Source organism: Mirounga leonina, unplaced genomic scaffold (assembly GCF_011800145.1).
Source record: "Mirounga leonina isolate KUSES-001 unplaced genomic scaffold, KU_Mleo_1.0 Mir_129, whole genome shotgun sequence".
Taxonomy (NCBI): Eukaryota; Metazoa; Chordata; class Mammalia; order Carnivora; family Phocidae; genus Mirounga; species Mirounga leonina.
Window position 1 is genome coordinate 57,173,606 of NW_023270323.1, and position 7,257 is coordinate 57,180,862.

At 35.0% G+C, this 7,257-nt stretch overlaps 1 non-coding gene across 1 annotated transcript; it reads right to left on the bottom strand.

The window, feature by feature from the left end:
• Positions 1-1,152: 1,152 nt before the first annotated feature.
• LOC118010968 lies at positions 1,153-1,314 on the bottom strand. The gene has a single exon (XR_004679382.1). It is a non-coding gene; the product is annotated as a U1 spliceosomal RNA (small nuclear RNA).
• Between the last annotated feature and the right edge of the window lie 5,943 nt (positions 1,315-7,257).

The following is a 7,257-nucleotide window of genomic DNA, read 5'->3' on the forward strand; positions in this document are numbered from 1 at the left end:
GTAAACACCACATGTAAAGTCCCTGAAATAGTATCATTGTTGGTATCCAAAATGGGAACATCCTGGAGTTCAGTACTCTCAGAGGACAGTGAGAAAACTGGAGTGGTATTGCGTTAAATCAGAGAAGTTGTTGGAGACCAGACTTGCCAGGTATTTTCCAGGATATTTTCCTTAATATTTCTGTAATATTTAAGAGCGATGGATGAATAATGCCTTCCCCCAAAGTATCAAGGCCCTAATTCCTAGAACCTATGGATGCCCAGTTGTCTATGCTTATTCCCAACTCCACCACTGTTAGAGTTGTGAACACGGGCAAGTTCTTTAACTTCTCATTGCTCTCATTTATAAAATGTACATAATAAAATTACCCGAGTCATATAATTGTAAGAGTAATCTGGAAAAATGTGTGCATACAGTAAGGCATGATCAATGTTAGCTATTGTTACATGGCCACTATTATCCAATCAATATTAATTTTCCAAGTACCCGTATGTGAAGTTTTGCTGATGATATGGTGAGAGTTACAATTATTTAAGACAGTGCTTTTCCATTTACAACTGTACACAGGACTCTTGTTAGTAGAAATGAAAAATACAAATCATTGCCTAACAAAGCTGTCAATAACAAATGCCAAATAACAAAATTCATTAAGATGGAGAACTTGACCTTGAAGAATAGTCAGGTCTCAGATATGTGGAAAATGGAGAAAGCATTCGGGGTAGAAAGAACATAATGAACAATGGCTTGGAAGCACAACATACCATTTTATGGGAATAGAATACTTTGGAATGTTGTAATTTCTTTTCCAAATGTGGAATATCAATTTTGAAGTTATGATAGTCCAAACTGATCCTGAGGTCGCATGTGTAACTGATTGAAAGGACACCAGATGGGGTTCAGAAAATATTCCATTAGCCACATCTGTGACCCTGAAAAAGTACCTCCATGCTATATTTTCAAGTTATTGTGAGAAGCTGAAAAAAGAAAATAACAAAATAATTTATTTTGCTTTAGTTTTCTGACCTATAAATAAAGGGAATTTAAATGGCCCACCTTCTGATCAAAATTTCTATCATCCCCGACAAGCAACGTCTTTCCTTTTATTCATTCATTTATTCATCCATTTATTTAGTCTTTCAACCACTTAATAATCAGGTGAGAGTTCTAACGCAGTCCCCCATTACCACAAATTACACAGTCAAGTTTCCCACATTTGGGGAAATTTCAGGGGTCAGCATATCTGGAATGAATGGATAAGCCTCACCCCGGGAAAACTACCTTCATGATCATGGTATCTCCCCTGACAGTAAGTTCCTTTCTTTTTTTAAATTTTCTGAAAATATTCTATTATCCCCCAAATATATTTAAGAAAGATATATTTCATATAAAGATACTAAAGATCTAGTTATGTCAAGGTATATCTTCTATATATAAAGAGAGATTTATATATAAATATTTGTACACAGTTATAGTTAAATAAAGCTATATATGCATATATGCATATACATACATATACATATAGACACACACACACACACAACCCCATTTAAACTCTCAATAGTTGTTTTTGTAGAAATTGCCAAGCTGATTACAAAATTGTAGGGAAATGAGACAATAATTTAGAATCTGCTAAAATTACCTAAAAATAAAGACAATAGTTAGAGTCCTCACACTAGCTGATTTCACAATTTACTATAAAATTACAGTATTCAAGATAATATGTCATTGGCATAATGACAGACAAATAGTTCACTGAAAGAGAATAGAGTGTCCAGAAATAGATTCACACATGTATGTAAGTACTAAGGAAATGGAATGAGAGAAATAAAAGATTTTTCAACAAGTTATATTGGAACAAGTAGATAATTATATGGGGAAAATCCCACTCTTATGTAGAAACATACATGAAAATCAATTCGAGATATTTCATAGACCTAGAGAGAAAAAATTAATCTATAAAGTATCTAGAAATAAAAGGATAACAGGAGAATAGTTAATCTGCCTTACGATAGGAAAAGATGACTTACAGAGGATGCAAAAGGAACTAATCTTAAAAAAAAAAAATCAGCCTTCTTCAAAATGGAAAACTTCTGCTCATTGAAAAATCACCTTAAGAAAATGAAAAGAAAGTTACATATGAAAGAAAGTATTTGTGGTACATGCGTTGTGCTTTCTATTGAGAAAACACAAGGAAATCTTATAGTTAAAAAATAAAAATATAAGAAGTTTAACTCTAAAAAATAAGCAAAACATAAATTTGGGCACAAAGTTTACCAAGGGAGACATGAATGTCAAGTAAGAGAATAAATGGTAGTCAATATATTTATTCATCAGGGAAATAAAAATTAAAACTATAATGAGATACCACTCTACACCCTCTAGAATTTTAAAGATTAAATATGTAAGACAATTTTAAAGAGTGAAATAATCAAGTATTAGGAAAGATGTAGAACAAATGGGATGTTCATATAATTCTGGAAAGAATGTGAATTCATACAAAACTCTGGAAAACCCTTTGGAATTTTCTTACAAAGTTAAACATATACTCTATGGCCCAACGACTCCACTCCTATGTATTTACTGAACAGATATCATAATTTAAGTCCAAAACAGACTGCTTATGTATATTCATAGCAACTCCACTGAAACTGCCAAAATCCAGAAATAACTCAAACTCCCATCTTTAGGACAAGTGATAAACAAACTGTAGTATATTTGTACAGTGAACACTAATTAACAATAAAAAATAAATCCCTGATTCATCATATGGCAATAAAGATTCTCAAAAACTATTCTCAATTATGTTAATTGGAGAATCCAACCACAGAACAGTACATACAGTGTCATTTCTTTCATATGACCTCAAAATAAGCAAAACTAATCTCTGGTGATATAAATTTAAAAAGTGATTAACCAGTGTGGGCCAAGCACAAGTGAACATTTTGGGTGGATGGAAATGTACTATGTCTTGGTAGGGATGTTGGTTAGATAGGTGTACACATTTGTCAAAAATCTTTGAATTGTGTCTGTCCAGTTCTCTCTTTGTAATTTTACCTCAAAAAAGGTCTGTAAAAAATAACTTCCTATATTGAAAGTTCAGTAACAAAAAAAAAAAAAAAGGAAAGGCCAGTAACAACCAGTAATTCTTTACTTTTTTTCATTTTTTAATGACCTGTTCGCTAAGTTTTTGCTAACCTATTGGCTTTTCTTGACTAGAGATGGATAGTTATATTTTTATGTAATTCTATACAGTTACTGTGAACGTGTTTTTAGTTTTTACTGGGAATGCAAATAATTCTAAATTTATAACAAAAATGAAATAATAAATCTTTCCCTAATTGCAATCAACTTGTTTCATCTAAGCATAGATATCTGAAATGCATCATAAAGTAAAATAATTCTAAAGAAAATGTGCTTTGAAACAGGAGTACCTTTATATTAAAAAACTGAAAACTATTTCCTACTTCAATATGATTTTCTAGAATATATGGGAATATTAAGCAGAAGGCAATTATTTATCGCATATAATGCCTTCTGAAGATCTGAACATCCCAGGCTACATAGTCACATTTAGCTTATTTTCTGACTATTTAAATAATATGATCACTGCTTCTCATTTTTCTTTAATGTAGTAACATTTTAGTCATAAAATCATAAACGGTTGCAAAATTGTAGGGAAATGAGGAAATAATCTAGAATTGCAAAAACTACCTAGAAAATAAGGGGCGCTGGGTGGCTCAGTAGGTTAAAGTTCTGCCTTGGGCTCAGGTCATGATCCCAGGGTCCTGGGATGGGATCCTGTGTCAGGCTTCCTGCTCAGCGGGAAGTCAGCTTCTCCCTGTCCCTCTGCCCCTCCCAGCTGCTTGTGCTCTCTTTAGCACGCTCTCTCTCTCTCAAATAAATAAAACCTTAAAAAAAAAAAAAAAAGAATAGGAAGATTTGTGTACATCCAAATTAAAAAATGTCTGTGCATACACATATATACTCATATATAAATATACACATCTATCACACCACACACATGTCTGTATTTGTATGGTAATATATATGTGAAGGGTATGTGGCTTACCCTTACATGGTTGATATTGGTGATAAGTACCAGACATGGAAAGACTGTCTGACATTATACTGCTATTTATTATTTCCAGAGAGAGAAGCCCCAAATCTCCCTGGAGCAAATTTTCTTTCTTTTTGACAGAAATCAGTTGAGTGACAGTTCTTAGTTATGGAAATACAAGTCTCCTAAGCATCTGCTTTCTGGCATCACCTTTAGTGTTTGGAGAAAGGCTGATCCTCCTGAAGAAACCTATATTTGCAGAAGACAGCACAGGAGATTTATATAATGTACTTAGATTTATAAGACCAGCATTCAGCAGGGATGTTGTAGCAGTGATGACAGGATAGCACTAATAGATTGCTCCAAATCTTATTCTCTATCTTTGTTTTTTTTTGAGAGAGAGAATGAGATAGAGAGAGCATGAGAGGGGGGAGGGTCAGAGGGAGAAGCAGACTCCCCGCTGAGCAGGGAGCCCGATGCGGGACTCGATCCCGGGACTCCAGGATCATGACCTGAGCCGAAGGCAGTCGCTTAACCAACTGAGCCACCCAGGCGCCCTTATTCTCTATCTTTTGTTAGGGAGCTGCAATGCCCTTCGATGAACTTTGGCCCAGGCATTCTCCTAAACTCTCAATTCGTATCTCAAACTATCTAAGAATGTCTAATAAATATCTCGCTCAATATATCCTAAATTGAATTCTTGACCTTCCTTCTACACATATTTTACTTACTGCCTTCCTGATCTCGGTTGTTGCCAATCTCATCCCTCCAGTTGCTTAGATTTTGCTTATGTTAAAGTCCCAGGAGTCAATTTTGAATCTTTTTCTTTCAAACTCACCAACTAATCCATCAGAAAATCCCATTGTCCATCCTCAGAGTATGTCTAGAATCAGGCCACTTGTAACCACCCTCACTGTTCCAACTCTGGTTGAAGATCATCGAAGTCTCTTGTCTGAATTATCTCTGGATATAAGTACAGTCTAACCTCAAGGAACAGCCATTGACCTTTCAAAAGTTAAGGTAGAGTAAATAACATGGCTGGTCAAAAACTTTCCATGATTCCCTATTTAACTCAGAGTAATAATCAAATGCCTTACAGAGGCATAGGTCTCTTTACCTAACATGACCCGGCTGACTTCTCTGACTACAACACTCAGCACTCTCTCTTGCTCATTACGCTCAGAGACACTGATCCAAAAGCTCAGGTATATTCCTATCTTAGGGCACTTGTTCAAGCTCTTTCTAATCTCTGGACTGCTCTACATCAGATAGCTTCTTGCTAAGCATGTCATCTTCCTCAAGTTTGGGATGAGACACCATCTTCTCTAGCTTCTACTCATCACTTTATTTAATCCTGCAGCGTGCTACTTTGTGCAGCACCTTCTCACATGCACACAATTCCAATCCCCCAACCCTGTTGCACTTTTATTTTTTTTTTCATGTACCACCTAATACCTTCTAACATATTATATTTAATTTACTTATTATGTCAATTGTATTTTAAATTAAATAAATTTGGCATATAACACTGTCTAAATTTAACTTGTATGTGTTACTTTGAAACATTTAAATGATCATCCATTTAATTTTACAACCTGGTTTTTGTTTTTTGTTTTTTGTTTTTAAGATTTTATTTATTCATTTTGAGAGAGAGAGAGAGACAGAGCGCAAGCAGAGGGAGAGGGAGAAGCAGACTCTCCGCTGAGCAGGGAGTCTCATGCGGGGCTCGATCCCAGGACCCCAAGATCATGACCTGAGCCAAAGGCAGACGCTTAATCATCTGAGCCACCCGTGCACCCCTGCAACATGGTTTTTGTAACTTGATGTTTTTAGTTGTATATATAAGTGATATCATACAGCGTTTGTCTTTCTCTCTCTGACTTATCTCACTTAGCATACTGTCACAAAAAGCAGGATATCATCCTGTCTCATGGCTGATTAATATCCTATTTATCTATTAATGGGCATTAAGGCTGTTTCTCTATCTTAACTATTGTGAAAAATGAAAAAAAAAAAAGTGGGAGTGTATATACCTTTTCAAAATCCTGTTTTCATTTCCTTTGGTATAAACCCAGAAATGGAATTACTGGATCATATGGTAAATCTATTTTTTAAAAATCTTTTGACAAAATTTCCATATTGTTTTCCATAGTGGTTGGACCAACTCACATTTTCAGCAAGAGTATATAAGGGTTTCCTTTTCACCACATCCTCATCGACAGCTACTGATTCTCATCTTCTCAATGATAGTCATTATAACAGGTGGGAAGTAATATCTCATTGTGATTTTGATTTGTATTTCCCTAATGATTGGTGATGTTGAAGTTGAACATCTTTTCATGTGCCTGTTGGCCAAATGTCATCTGGGCAGAAGTTTGTGTTACTCCCTAATGCATCCCCAAAACCCTGCACATTACCTAACGCGGTAGGCACTAAACAAATACTTGTTGAATACATGAATACATTGGAAAGCTGCCGAAATTCTTTGGCAATTTGAAAGAATATACTGAGATATATACCAGAATTCCTGACAATAAGGCTATGTAAATATTACATTTTAAAAAGATGGGACCCCTGGGTGACTCAGTCGGTTAAGTGTCTGCCTTCGGCTCAGGTCATGATCCCAGGGTCCAGGGATCGAGTTCCACATCGGGCTTCTTGCTCAGCGGGGAACATGCTTTTCCCTCTGCCTGCCGCTCCCCCTGCTTTTGCTCTATGACCAATAAATAAAAATAAATTAATTAATTAATATTACATTTAAAATAAATTAAAAGTGACTATGATCTTATTTCAAAGCTAGTGAAGAGGGGCATTTATATCATCTATACTTAAACTACAATGATTATTCTGCATGTGAACATTTGTAACTAAGAGACTAACAATCACTTTGTGCATTTGGACTGATTACTATAGGCACCATTTGAATATGTTGTCCGACCTGTGACTTTCCTGTAACTTATCCTTTACTCCAGTTCTAAATCTTGTATTAGGTTGACAGAATCCAAGCAACTAAAATGCACTTTCAAAAATTAGTTAATGCATCAATAGCTTGCAGATAGACAAATATCAAGGCTTCTAAAAGAGTAAGAAAGTATACCATAAATTTTACAAATCAGTGAGTTTTCTATTTTTTTTCTATTTTTCTTTGAAATCTTTCTTTGGCATTTCTTGGGACCATAAAGAGAAAACATAAACATTTA